The 15395-nt window shown below is 43.6% G+C and overlaps 1 non-coding gene and 1 pseudogene across 1 annotated transcript; one reads left to right on the plus strand and one right to left on the minus strand.

The window, feature by feature from the left end:
- Positions 1 to 14562, minus strand: LOC121491017 (annotated as a pseudogene).
- On the plus strand, positions 9962 to 10061 carry LOC121492303. Its single transcript, XR_005988198.1, has one exon. It is a non-coding gene; the product is annotated as a small nucleolar RNA U13 (small nucleolar RNA).
- Positions 14563 to 15395: the final 833 nt, after the last annotated feature.

Genomic DNA, 15395 nt, shown 5'->3' on the forward strand with positions numbered 1-15395 from the left:
TCAGGCCCGCACGGCGCCAACCGCTTTGACGCCGGCCTGCGACCGGTGATACTGTGGGCAGGCCTCAGTTCGCCTCGTCTGCAGAATGGGCCCACTGAGGGTAGCTCCCGCCGCCCGGCGCTCGGCGGGCCGTGCAGCTGCAGGAGGAGCGGAGAGGTGCTGGTGGCGCCCGCCCCGCCGACTCCCCGCGGAGAGGGGCGCGGCCCGCGGCCACGTGGCCGGGAGCGCGCCCGGGTCCCGAGCGCCAACCGCCGGCAGCCCCGCCCCCCTTGGGCGCGCGGTCGCCCCGCCGTCCCCGGGACCCGGGCCCTTGCCCGAGCGAGCCGGCGGGAGCCGGGAGGAGCGGGGCGCGGGCTGCGGGAGGGGGGTCGGGGCGGCCGCGGGCGGTCGGGAGCTGGGGGCCGGGGGCGCTGGGCGGGGGGCGGGGGGCGAGGCCCCTCCCCCCTTTGTCTCAGGACCTCGGAGGTGCGGGGCCGCGCTCCGCCGGAGCAGGTGGCGCGGCGCTGGCCTTGGCGGCCCCCCGAGCGTCCGGGCTTGATTGCAACCCCCGTGCGAGGGGGAAACGGGAGAAAGAGTGACACCGGGCAGGCGGAGGGCAACTGCCATTATTAAGCACCGGGCTGGCCGGGCGCGGCCACCAGCCCTTCCTCCCTGGTGGCAGCCGAAGCGCGCAGGGCGCCAGCCTGTGTCCTGGGATGTGGAAGACGCAGAGCCGGGATACGAACCCGGACCTTTGGCTCTCGGCCGGGCTGAGGAAAATGAGTATTCGAACCAGGCTTTGAAAACCGGGAAGGGTTTGATGAGTGGCAGTGACTAGCGAGCTCTGCCCTAATCGCCCTTAGGAAGACCTTTGATTTTTTTTTTTTTTTAATAGGCCACACTTTTCCTCCTCGGTAAAAATGGCTGGACTTAGGAAAACTAATAACTAATATGTAAGTAGTGCTTTGCAACGCGTAAAGCACTTTCAGTTACGTTGTCATAGATAATGCCTCCCAATTAACTCACCAAGTAAGCTTTTTTATTAGCCTCCCTGGACGGATGAAGAAATTGGATCCTAGAGAGTTTCTTTAGATGAGGGAGGAGCAGTGACAGAGCGTTACTATTGAATAAATCAGAGGTTTTTTTTTTTTCAGGATAACTCCTTGGATGAGCATAAAGCTCAGAAACTTAAACATCCTGTGACCTCATCCACTAGTCTGGAATAATACTTGTGCTGCATCTGCTTGCCCTCCCCAACTACCAACAACTCTATCCCAGCAACCCAAGTCACCGTGATGGAGCTATTACTATCATTTTTAATGTTTCTTTCTGGCATGGGCTGGGTTATGGGGAGTCCTTCAGGAGGAGTCAAAACGGAGAGGGAATTGGTTGGGGAGTTGGATTCTGAAAATTCCAACTGTTTTGGGTTTTCTGAATAACAATTATTTTGAGGGCATTGGCGATAAATAATAATGATTTTGTCCTTCCTATTGGCAGGTCCACCTCCTAGCAAATTATTGGAACGAACGTGAGAAATGTAAGTAGGGATTTCGAAGTATCAGTTAAGGGAATCTAAATTGTTTATTTATGAAATAATGGCAGTTAATTTGGCCAACCATTTCTGGATGTACAGAGGTAATTGGCAGGTGCTTATCAAATGCCCATTTTTGGAGAGCATATTTAATACATGGAGAGAGGTCTACACAGATGGCAGTTTGTCACCACAAGCACTGATGAGTACCCTGAGAGATGCTATTTTTTTAGTCTCCATGGGCCATATGTTTCCTAATGTCTGTGATGTGTGCCAGGTGTTTTCTGGCCTAGATGTTTTCATTTATCCTGTAACCTCCATTATCCTCACAACAAACTTAAAAGGCAGGAGGCATTCTTAACTTTTTTAGAACTGAGACTTAAGCTTAGGAAGTAAACCAGTCCTGTCACAGAGTCGACAATTATTTAACAAACATCTTACACCGGGTGCTTTTGAGTATTTTATTGAATCCTCATGACAACTGACCATCCCTTTTGTTCATTTCAGCTGATCACCTTGAAATCAATTAGCAAGCCTTCCAAGAAAATAGCCCATGCCCTCTTAAAGGACAGGAGATAAGCATTTGTAAATCCATGGGGATGTTACACACACCCCCCAACCCTTTCTAAATATGATGGGTGTTGTGGGGATACCAACAGTAGCAATTCCTATAATAAAATCCTGACATCTCCCAAAGAGTGGTGGAAAGCAAAATATGGGACTTAGATGGCAAACTGAATTTTAAGAGCATTTTCTTCTACCAATGACAGGTCTGAAAATGCCATTGGTTTCCTCTGATAGATGCACACACAGTGATTAATGGGACTAACCATCAATCTGACAGTTGGACCAATTAGGTGTTATTTATGAAAAAACATTGGTGGAAATTTTGATAAGGCTATAAGCTAGGCTGTGGGAAGGGGCTGGGTAGGTGGGCAGGCAAGGTTCTGAGTTTGAAGGGCCTTGGATATTATTCTAAGACATTTGAGTTTTAATCTGTGGGCAGTAGGAGCCACTACAGTGTTTGAAAGGGAAGTGATATGATGGGTCTTTGCTTTGGGTGAAATCCTGCAGCAGAGTTGACGAGGGATTGGAGCAGGTGGGACTGGAAGCAGGGAGGCCAGGAAAAGAACTATTGCAGTCAGTTAATTGGAATGAATGTGGAAGTGTCCAGTAACTGATAAAAATGCTAACCGCTATTACCCACTGAGCTTATCCTCTGGGGCCAGATTCTGTGCGAGGGGCTCTGCACACATTAACTTATTTACCCTTTGAGATAAACAGTATTATCCCTATTTTACAGGGTAGGAAGCTGTGAAGATGATTTATTCAAGGTCACACAGTGACTAAGCGATAGAGCCAGAGTTCAAATCCACATCTGTCGAATCTTGCAGCCTTAAGGCTGCAAATCTAAGTCTATATTGCAAACCTAAATACCTGTGACTATCCAGATCTTTGTACAGCAGAACTTGCCATATAAAGTACCAGTCTAGTTGATCTGTAGCTAAGACACATCCCAAACTTGTCCTCTCACCTCCTTACCTACCACCCCAGATGATTCAGCATCAATTTCTGCCTGCAGTCCTACCATAGACACCTATCTTCCCAGCGTCCTCACTTGCCAACCTAAAACCTATTCTTTACATAATAGCCTGATTGATCTTTTTATTAATTAATTAATTAATTTTCTAAGATTTTATTTATTTATTCATGAGAGACACAGAGAGGCAGAGACACAGGCAGAGGGAGAAGCAGGCTCCATGCAGGGAGCCCAATGTGGGACTTGATCCCAGGATGCCAAATCAAGCCCTGAGCTGAAGACAGATGCTCAATCTCTGAACCACCCAGGTGTCTGCTGATTGATCTTTTTAAAATTAAATCAAGGTGGGCGCCTGGGTGGCTCAGTTGGTAGGACACGTGACTCTTTCTTTAAAAAAAAGAAAAGATTTTAAGTAATCTGTATACACGTGGGACTTGAACTCACAACCTTGAGATCAAGAGTCCCACGCTCCACTGAGCCAGCCCAGTGCCCATGTGCTCTCTCTTCTTTTTTTTTTTTTAAACTTTTTTTTTTTTTAATTTTTATTTATTTATGATAGTCACAGAGAGAGAGAGAGGCAGAGACACAGGCAGAGGAAGAAGCAGGCTCCATGCACCGAGAGCCCGACGTGGGATTCGATCCAGGGTCTCCCGGATCGCGCCCTGGGCCAAAGGCAGGCGCCAAACCGCTGCACCACCCAGGGATCCCCATGTGCTCTCTATTCTTTTCCATTGATCTGTGTGTCTATTTTTGTGCCAGTTCCATACTGTTTTAATTACTACAGATTTGTAGTATATCTTGAAACCTGGGATTGTCATACCTCTAGTTTGCACTCTTTCTACAGATTGCTGGTCTATTCAGGGTCTTTTGTAGTTCCATACAAATTTTAGTATTATTTTTTCTAGTTCTGTGAAAAACAACATCCACACTCTTAATTAAGGTGGAAGCAGGCACCTTATCTTTCCCACCTCTGCATCCCACCACCTTGGACATAGCATGGCATTTTGTAGGTTCTTAATAAAAATCATGGGATGAAAGATTGTAGTCACAATAGAAATATAACTATATTATTAACAAAAAGTTAGGAATTATCCTTGATTCTGCTCTCTGCCACTCATATTCTATTTGCAAATCCTTATTATTATTATTATTTTTAAAGATTTTATTGAGAGAGAGAGAGGGCAGCCCTGGTGGCTCGGTGGTTTATACCGCCTTCAGTCCAGGGCGTGATCCTGGAGACCTGGGATCGAGTACCACGTCAGGCTCCCTGCATGGAGCCTGCTTCTCCCTCTGCCTGTGTCTCTGCCTCTCTCTCTTTCTGTCTCCCATGAATAAATAAATAAAATCTTAAAAAAAAAGAAAGAAAGAAAGAAAGAGCATGAGTCAGGTGAGGGGCAGAGGGAGAAGCAGACTCACCGCTGAGCAGGGAGCCCAAAGGAAGGCTTGATCCTGGGACTCTGGGATCATGACCTGAGCTGAAGGCAGATGTTTAACCAACTGGACCATTCAGGTGCCCCCACCACATCTTCAAATCTTGAAGCAGAACTATTTCTCACCACTAAACATATCCCCATATGCCTACTTTTCTGCATTTCCATTACTACTATCCTTCTCCAGTGTTTGATTGGCTTTCACCTAGATGCCATGCCACCTCCAGCTGGTTGCCTAAATCTGTGGCCTCAGGCACCTCTCCTGAGTGCTAATTGATATCTGCTGAAGCAAAGAATCAGGTGTATCATTAGGGCAGAAATGTTTATTTATATTTATTATGTTGAATGAAAATTTGCTAGCTGACCAAGTGTGTTAGTGTGCCAGGCTATTATAACAAAATACCACAGACTGTGTGGCCTAAACAGCAGAAATTAATTTTCTCACAGTTCTGGAGGCCAGAAGTCTAAGATTAAAGCATTGGCAGGTTTTCTTTGTTCTAAGCCCTCTCTCATGGGCTTGCAGATGCCACCTTCTTGCTGTGTCCCAATATGGTCTTTCATCTGTGTGTGCACATGTTTGTGTCCTAATCTCTTTTTATAAGGATCCCAGTCATACTGGGTTAGGGCCCACCTACATGACCTCATTTGACCTTAATTATATCTTTAATGCCCTGTCTCCAAATACAGTCACAGTCTGAGGTACTAGGGTTAGAGTTTTAACATACAAATTTAAAGGAGTTGGGATGCAATTCAGCCCATCACACAAGTGACATCTGTCTGGTACTGCACAAAACTGTTGGCTTGAGGCAGTTTCACTGTGAGCTCATATTACATGTCTTTGAATAACATCCTATCTTTGCAAAGCTGAGGTCATGGATGTTGTTGTATGAAAAAGTATTGTGTATAGTTGATGTGGAACAGAAAATGATTCCTGATTCCAAGCTTTGAGAAGGTGTGTGTTGCCAGACAGGCATTAAGTTCTTAGGACATAAATATTTACTGAATTTGTTTGGACTTAACCTACTTAATGAACAGAACTGTTGGGTGTTTCTGTAGACCTAGGGAGTCATGAAACAATTATAGAAACACTAGATGCACCATGAATTGTGAAAAATTGGGAACCTCCTTTACTCCAAACAGGTCTGTGGATCCCAAAAACCAGAAACACCAGGGAAGATTTTAATTATACAGATCTCTTTTCTTTTCTTTTAGATTTTGTTTATTTATTCATGAGAGACACAGAGAGAGAGAGAGGCAGAGACACAGGCAGAGGGAGAAGCAGGCTCCATGCAGGAAGCCCGACGTGGGACTTGATCCCGGGACTCTGGGATCAGGCCCTGAGCTGAAGGCAGACGCTCAACTGCTAAGCCACCGAGACATCCCAATAATACAGATTTTTCCAGGTCCCACCCCAGACCTATTGAAAAAATATTTGGGAGTTGAACCCTGGGTCAGTTTTGGGGTCTACTGGTCTAACCTAACCCCTCATGAAGGCCTAGAAAGGGAAGTCTTTTGCTACAGGTCATACAACAAGTTAGTGAATGAGCTGGGACTGAAATCCAGATTCTAATAGAACCCATCAGATTCTCTTCCTCTTCATGAGCATTTCTCATATCCACACCTGCAAATGTTGTCACGGCCATCTGGTGTTTAAAAACAGTTATGGCCCTGATCTCAAAGACTGATAGCAATTACCTGGACAAACTCATGTGGTTACATCGGTTGCATTTTCTTTTTTATTTATTTTATTATTTTAAAAAGATTTTATTTATTCATGAAAGACACACAGAGAGAGGCAGAGACATAGGCAGAGGGAGAAGCAGGCTTACTGCAGGGAGCCTGATTCGGACTCCATCCCAGGACTCCTGGTATCATGTCCTGAGCCAAAGGTAGACTCAACCACTGAGCCACCCAGGTGTCCTTGCATTTTATTTATTTTTTTAAAGATTATTTATTTTAGAGAGGTAGGGAGGGGCAGAGGGGGAGAGAGAAGGACAAGCAGACTCCATGCTGAGCAGGAATGTGGGGCTCAATCCCAGGACCCTGAGATCATGACCTGAGCAAAAATCAAGAGTCACCACCCAGGTGCCCCACATCAGTTGCATTTTTTTTTTAAGATTTTATTTATTTATTCATGAGAGAGAGAGAGAGAGAGGCAGAGACACAGGCAGAGGGAGAAGCAGGCTCCATGCAGAGAGCCCGATGTGAGACTGGATCCCGGGTCTTCAGGATCATACCCTGGGCTGAAGGCGGCGCTAAACCCCTGAGTCACCAGGGCTCCCCTCAGTTGCATTTTAAAAATGTATATCATAAAAAAAATAATAATAAATAAAATAATAAAAATGTATATCATGTAAGATCTATGTGAGGAAAACCATGAAACGCTGATGAAGATTTTTTTTTATTCAAAGATTTTATTTATTTGAGAGAGATTGAGAGAGAGCACAAGCAGAGGGATGAGCAGAGGGAGAAATAGACTCCCCACTGAGCAGAGAGCCCGACCTGGAGCTAGATCCTAGGACCCCAGGATCATGACCCCAGCCAAAGGCAGACACTTAACCAGCTGAGCCACCCAGGCACCCCCTGATGAAAGATATTAAAGAAGAATGAAGTAAATGGAGAGATGTTTCATGTTTTTGGATAGGGAAACTCAAGATTGTCAAGATGTCCATTCTTTTCAACTTGGTCTATAGATTCAGTTCAGTCCCAGTCAAATCTCACAATTCTTTTTTTTTTTATTTTTTAATTTATTTATGATAGTCACACACACGCAGAGAGAGAGAGAGAGAGAGAGCGAGGCAGAGACACAGGGAGAGGGAGAAGCAGGCTCCATGCACCGGGAGCCCGACGTGGGATTCAATCCCGGGTCTCCAGGATTGTGCCCTGGGCCAAAGGCAGGTGCTAAACCACTGCGCCACCCAGGGATCCCCCCCCGACAATTCTTTTGTAGATGTTGACAGAGTTTGTATGTAGAAGCAAAAAGAATAGCCAACTCCATATTGAAGAAGAATAAAGTGAGAGTGATGTAGGCAGGCTAGGTATGAGGATCCAGAGGGAATCTCACAGGACCGGCCAAGAGGGTCCCTGGGTGCATGGAGAAGAAATCAAATGCAAGCCAGCAGGAGGTGAGAGGCGAATTTATTGAAGATATAGAGGGCATGCAGGTATAGACAGAGTGTCTGGAAAACTCAAAGGAAGGGAAAGAGAGTCTCACCTTTGCTCAGGGTCTAGGGTTTTTACTGAGGATTGTAGTCTGGTGTATGTGCCCTCTTATGCAACCAGGAACTAGTTGGAGCCAGGGTGTCTTGGTGTCGATGTTTAGCACCTGTGGTCCGGAATACACATATGATGTGTCATTCTCACTTGGTCTTTCCTTAGATGCCTATTTTTTTAAAAAAGATTTTTCTTTTTATTTATTTGGCGGGGGGGGAGCACAAGGAGGGGAGTGAAGCAGAGGGAGAAGCAGACTACCTACTGAGCAGGGAGCCTGAAGTGGGCTGCGATCCCAGGACCTTGAGATCATGACCTGAGCCGAAGACAGACACTTAACTGACTGAGCCACCCAGGCGCCCCTAATATTGTCTATTCTAGAGAAATCACCAACTTCTTGTCCTTTACAAGGAGGATATACACTGTTTAGATTATGAGGCTCCTGTAAAAGTAGGGGTGCAGGTCCTAGGAAGAAGCAGGAAAAGGAGCAAAAAGCAGATTTCTCTGAAGTTTTTCATTTTCCCTATCTCAAGGGGATTGACACTACCGAACTTCAGGACTCCTATAAAGCTACAATAATCAAGCCAGTGTGGTATTTGTGAAGAAAAGATAAATACGTCAATGGAGCAGAATAGAGCTAGAAATAGACTCACATAAAAACAGCCAACTCCTTGACCAAGGAGAAAAGGTAATACAATGGAGCAAAGAGTCTTTTCAGCATATGGTGCTGGAACAACTGGGTATCCATATGCAAAAAAATAAATCCAGACCTAAATGTAAAATGCAAAACTGTGAATCCCCTAGGAGATAACAGGGGAAAATCTGGATGATCATGGAGATGGTGATGATGTTTTAGGTACAACAAAGTCATGATCCATGAAAGAACCAATAAACTAGACTTCATTAAAGTTAAAAAATTTTGCTCTGCAAAGGACATTGTCAAGAGAATGAAAAGCCAGACTGGGTGAAAATATTTGCAGAAGACATACCTGATAAAGGACTGTTATCCGCAATATATAAAGAACTCTCTCTCTCTCTTTTTATTTTTTTATTTTTTTCTCTTTTTTTAAAAAAAATATTTATTTATTCATGAGACAGAGAGGCAGAGACATAAGCAGACTCCCTGTGGGGAGCCTGATGCAGGATTCGATCCTGAGACCCCGGGATCACACCCTGAGCTGGAGGCAGATGCTCAACCACTGAGCCACCCAGGCATCCCTATACAAAGAACTCTTAAAATGCAATGATAAGAAAACAACCTGATTAACAAATAAGCCAAAGATTTTAACAGACACAGAACAGAAGGCAGGTGAACATATGAAAAGATGCCCTACATCATGTAACACCAATGAAATGCAAGTTAAAAGAACAGTGAAATTCCACTATACACCTATTAGAATCCCCCAAATCTAGAATACTGACAACAGCAAATGGTGGCAAGGATATAGAGCAATAGGAATTTTATTCACTCCTGGTGGTGATGCAAAAATGGTACAGCTACTTTGGAAGACAGATTGATGGTTTCTCACAAAACTAACCATAATCTAACCATACCATCCAGTAAACATCTTTGCATTTACTCAAAGGAGTTGAAAACTTATGGGCAGACGAAAACCTGCATATGGAGGGTTATAGTAGTTGCCAAAACTTGGAAGCAACCAAAGTCCTTCAGGAGGTGAATGGATAAATAACCCGTGATACATCCAGACGATGGGATATTGTTCACCGTCAAAAAGAAATGAGCTCCCAAGCCATGAAAAGACACGGAGGAACTTTAAATGCATATAACTAAGTGAAATAAGTCAGTTGGAAAGACTACATGCTATATGATTCTACTTATGTGACATCTGGAAAAGGCAAAACCACAGAGTTAATAAAAAGACGAGTGGTTGCCAGACGTTGGAGAAAGGAGAGATGAAAAGGGCACAGGATTTTTAGGGCAGAAAATATTCTGTGTGATGCTGTAATGGTGGATACATGTCACACATTTGTTTAACCCCATAGAATGTACAACACCAAGAGTGAACCCTAATGTAAACTATGGACTTTGAGGATGATAATAATGGTGTCAATATAGGTTCACCAGTTGTAACAAACGTACTGCTCCAGTGGGGCTTGTTGACAGTGGGGGAGGCAGTGCATGTATGGGCTGGGGCAAACGTATAGGAGGGTGGGCAAAGGGTGTGTAGGAAATATCTGTACTTTCCACTCAATTTAGCATTGAACCTAAAAGCACTCTAAAAATTAAAAGTCTAATAAAAGAATTTATAGATCCTTTTGTGGCTTGTAGATGTGACGATAGGGAGCTCATGCTATTATTGTGTGAGATGTACTATCCTCAAACCTTATTATGACACTGTCACATTTGATGTGGAAAAAATCTATCTAGAAGTGAATAAACAAGTTTATGTATCACTATTAGTAGTGCTACCCATTTAGTGAAGTAAAGAGAGTTGTGGAAATTATACAATTCTTAAGTAATCAAAAAATATATATATATTTTTAAGATTTTATTTATTCATGAGAGACACACACAGAGAGAGAGAGAGAGAGAGAGAGAGAGAGGCAGAGACACAGGCAGAGGGAGAAGCAGGCTCCATGCAGGAAGCTGGACGTGGGACTCATTCCCGGTCTCCAGGATCACACCTTGGGCCAAAGGTGGTGCTAAACTGCTGAGCCCCCGAGGCTGCCCTCTTTTTTTTTAAAGATTTTATTTACCTATTCATGAGAGACATACAGAGAGAGAGAGAGAGAGAGAGAGAGAGAGAGAGGCTCCATGCAGGGAGCCCGACATGGGACTTGATCCTGAGTCTTCAGGATCAGGCCCTGGGCTGAAGGCAGCACTAAACTGCTGAGCCACCCGGGCTGCCCTCTTTCTTTTAAAAAAATTTTTTTTTTCATTTTCCTGAATAAATACCAGAAGTTGAATTGCTGGGTCAGAAGAAAAGTAATTGAAGGACTTTATAAGAAATGGCCAAGGGCACCTGGCTGGCTTAGTTGGTAGAACATGTGATTCTTGATATTGGGATCATGAGTTTGATCAAGGCCCACTTAGGGTGTAGAAATTACTTTAAAAAGGCAGGGGCCGGGATCCCTGGGTGGCACAGCGGTTTGGAGCCTGCCTTTGGCCCAGGGCGCGATCCTGGAGACCCTGGATCGAATCCCACGTCAGGCTCCAGGTGCATGGAGCCTGCTTCTCCCTCTGCCTGTGTCTCTGCCTGTCTCTCTCTCTCTCTGTGTGACTATCATAAATAAAAAAATAAATAAAAAAACATTTAAAAAGGCAGGGGCCGGGTGCATGGAGCCTGCTTCTCCCTCTGCCTGTGTCTCTGCCTGTCTCTCTCTCTCTCTGTGTGACTATCATAAATAAAAAAATAAATAAATAAACATTTAAAAAGGCAGGGGCCGCCTGAGTGACTCAGGTAAGCATCTACCTTGGGCTTAGGGTCCTGGGATTGAGCCCCACATTAGCTCCCTGCTCAGTGGGGAGTCTGCTTCTCCCTTTCTATCTGCCCTTCCCTCCTGGGCTCATGCTCTCTCATTTACTCTCTCTCAAATGAAGAAATAAAATCTTAAAAAAAAAAAAAGGCCAAAACTTTTTTCCAAATGGCTTTTGCCATTTGTTCTGTTCTAGCATGGTATGAGAGTTTCCATTGCTTCATTTTCTTTATGGTCTTTTCAAGAATTTCATCGAGCATTTAGTCTTTTGCATCTGGCTTTTTTCAGTTAGCATAATGATTTTGAGATTCATCCATGTTTATCAGTAATTTGTTAAGATTTTTATTTATTTATTTGAGAGAAAGAGAACAGGGGAGCAGGGGGATGGGCAGAGGGAGAGGAACTAGCAGACTCTGTGCTGAGCATGGAGCCAGACATGGGCTCCATCCCACAACCCTGAGATCATGACTTGAGCCAAAATCAGGAGTCGGACACTTAACCCACTGAGCCACCCAGGCACCTCTATTTGTTTTTCACAGGCCCTACCTCTACCCCTCAGTAGTTTTTCTTTGGAGCACTTGAGGAATAATGTACCATGTGCATAGATCAGATTGCTTATACATTTACCATTTATTGTGCTATGGTTGGGCCATGGTTGACTGTTCTGTATAAAGTTATCAACATTCACATGAAGATCTTTGTGCTGACATAGGTTTTTTGTTTTTCTCTTGGGAAATTTCTACAAGTAGGACTGCGAGTGGTGTATTAAGTATATTTTAGCTTTGTAAGAAACTGCCAAAGTGTTTACACCATTTTACATTCCCACCCACTCCTGTTGCTCCATGTCCTTAACAAAACTTGGTCTTGTCAGTCTTTTTCATGTCGGACATTTTTTTTTTTAAAGATTTTATTTATTTATTCATGAGAGACACAGAGAGAGAGGCAGAGGGAGAAGCAGGCTCCATGCAGGGAGCCTGATGTGGGACTCGATCCTGGGCCTAAGGTAGGCGCTAAACCGCTGAGCCACCCAGGGATCCCCCTCATGTCAGCCATTCTTTTTTTTTTTTTTTCATGTCAGCCATTCTAACAGGTATGTGGGACGTCACAGTGGTTTTGATTCACATTTTCATAATGCTAACTTTAAAAATAGTCAGTTATTTTACCAGCAAAAATGGATTTATTCAGGAATAATAGAGAATTGCAATCCAGGACACACAGGCTACAGCAAAACCATGGCAAGTCCAATAAACCAAGGAGAGGAATGTTATGTTATAGAGAAGGAGGAAGTTTGAAGGGGCTGGTGTGTGTTTGTTTGTTTTAGAGATTTTATTTATTTACTTTTGTCAGAGAGAACAAACATGAGGCAGGGAGAGGGGCAGAGAGCAGGAGAAGCAGAGTCCCTCCCCACTGAGCTGAGAGTCTGATGCAGGACTCAATCCTAAAATCCTGGGATCATGAGCTAAGCTCAAGGGAGATGCTTAACCGGCTGAGCCACCCAGGCAAGAAGGGGCTGTTTTGAGAAAAGCAAGAGTTCAGGGTGATAAGTTTCTCATTAGCTAAATTAAAAGGGTAGTTGATTTCTTTCTTTCTTTCTTTCTTTCTTTCTTTCTTTCTTTCTTTCTTTCTTTTATTTATTTATTGGATAGTTGATTTCTTATAGGGGAGGCAATGTACATCTTTCCCAGTTAGGGCCTGCAACCGATGATTCTTTCCTGTTGACATTCTTCTGCCGAGGTCTGTAACTGACAGCTTTTCCTGTAATTGGTTTTGAGTGTCAGGCTCTTCTTCCAGCCTCCTCTTCTAGCCTCCAGGTCCACTTTAGTGAGATTTCCCTTTATTAATTTTCACAGTAATTACTAGCAATGTTTATATCTTTTCATGTGCTTATTAGTCAGTTTTATACCTTCATTTATGAAATGTCCAAGTCTTTGGCCCATTTTTATAAATTGGATTAAAAAATAAATTGGGAGGGATCCCTGGGTGGCGCAGCGGTTTGGCGCCTGCCTTTGGCCCAGGGCGCGATCCTGGAGACCCGGGATCAAATCCCACATCGGGCTCCCGGTGCATGGAGTCTGCTTCTCCCTCTGCCTGTGTCTCTGCCTCTCTCTCTCTCTCTCTCTCTCTCTGTGACTATCATAAATAAATAAAAAAAAAAATTAAAAAAATTAAAAAAAAAATAAATTGGGTTGGTCTTTTTTTTTAGTTTTAGTTTTTTTTGGGGGGGTTGCTTTTTTTAGGATTGCTTTACTAGAGAGAGATCAAGAAAGAGAGAGAGCATGAGTTGGGGGAGGGGCAGAGGGAGAGAATCTTCAACTGAGCAGAGAGCCTGACGCAAGGCCCAATCCTGTGACCCATGAGGTGATGACCTGACCTGAAACCAAGAGTCCGATGCTTAACTGACTGAGCTACCCAAGCGCCCCAGAGTTTTAGGAGTTTTTAAAAAATATAATCTGATTATAAGTCCTTGTCATATATATATATTGTGAATATTTTCTTCCTCTGTAATATTTGCCTTTTCATTTTTTTTTGATTAGAGAATTTTGATTTTGATGAAGTTCAATTTATCAGCTTTTTCTTTTTTTTTTTTTTTTTTTAAATAGACCAAATGGAAACACACTCTTGCTTGACTGATGCTGTGATCTAGAATATCCTTTTTTTTTCTTAATCTTCTTTTTTTTATTATTTATCTATGATAATCACAGAGAGAGAGAATGAGGCAGAGACACAGGCAGAGGGAGAAGCAGGCTCCATGCACCGGGAGCCCGATGTGGGACTCGATCCCGGGTCTCCAGGATCGCGCCCTGGGCCAAAGGCAGGCACCGAACCGCTGCGCCACCCAGGGATCCCTATCAGCTTTTTCTTTTATTATTGTTTTTTGTGTTCTATGTAATTGTTGCCTATCCTAAGGATGCAAAGATATTCTCTTGTGTTGGCTTCTAAAAATTGTACGGTTTTATTTATTTTTTATTTTTATTTTTTATAGTCTTATGGTTTTATTAACGCAAATATGACCCGCACATTAGCTGTCTATTCAATTCTTCGCTGCACAGCCTGGCATTGGGATTGGTGACCCTGATGGCCCGCTGGGCTGCTCTTTCCATAGTGGCTTTGTGGTTCTTGGAGGATACATTGTGAGCAATCTCTGCACAGTACGATTTGTTGCACATCAGCAGTGCTTCAAGCTCCTTGATGTGGTGGACTAGGGGATTCCTGAAGCCACTGGGCAGTATGTGCTTTGTCTTCTTGTTGCTTCTGTAACCATTGTTGGGCATCAAGATCTGGCCCTTGAATCTTCTGCACAGCCTATTGTCAATGCCTCTGGGTTTCTGCCAATTGTAATTAATTTTGACGTATCTGTCTGACTAGTGCCAGATGAACTTCTTGGTCCTCTTTTTAACGATCTTGAGCTTCACCAGAGGTCTGAGGGCAGCCATGATGCTAGTAATAGATGGCTCAAAACTGTATGGTTTGAGATATTTTACTTATTTACTTATTTATTTATTTATTTATTTATTTATTTATTTATGAGAGAAAGAGAGAGAAAGAGAGAGAAAGAGAGGCAGAGACACAGGAGGAGGGAGAAGCAGGCTCCATGCCGGGAGCCCAATGTGGGACTTGATCCCGGGACTCCAGGATCATGCCCTGGGCCAAAGGCAGGCGCCAAACCGCTGAGTCACCCAGGGATCCCCGTGATATTACATTTAGATATATGATCTATCTCAAAATAATTTTTATATTTGGTATAAGATAGGGATCAAGGTTAATTTTTTTTTTTTAAGATTTATTTATTTATTCAGTCAGAGAGAGCAAGAGAGAGGCAGAGACAGAAGCAGGCTCCATGCAGGAAGCCCGACTTGATCCTGGATCGCCAGGATCACACCCCGGGCGCAGCGCTAAACTGCTGCGCCACCAGGGCTGCCCAAGGTTAATTCTTTATAATGTAAATATCCAGTTGTTCTAGCACTATATTGAAACAAATGTTCTTTCTTCATTGAATTACTTTTATGCTTATTGAAAATCAACTGTACAGGTGAGAATTTATTTTTGACCTCTTTCTTTTCCATTGATTTGCCTTTACATCAATACTACACTGTCTTGAATATTTACCTTGTATCCTGCCACTTGGCTAAACTCATTTATCCTAGTAGCTTGAAGTGTGATGCAGGACTCAATCTTAAGACCTTGGACTTTCTTTCTTGTTTTTTAAAGATTTTTTTTTAAATCTATTCATGAGAGACAGAGAGAGAGAGGGAGAGAGAGAGAGGCA

Source organism: Vulpes lagopus, chromosome 5 (genome assembly GCF_018345385.1).
Source record: "Vulpes lagopus strain Blue_001 chromosome 5, ASM1834538v1, whole genome shotgun sequence".
Taxonomy (NCBI): domain Eukaryota; kingdom Metazoa; phylum Chordata; class Mammalia; order Carnivora; family Canidae; genus Vulpes; species Vulpes lagopus.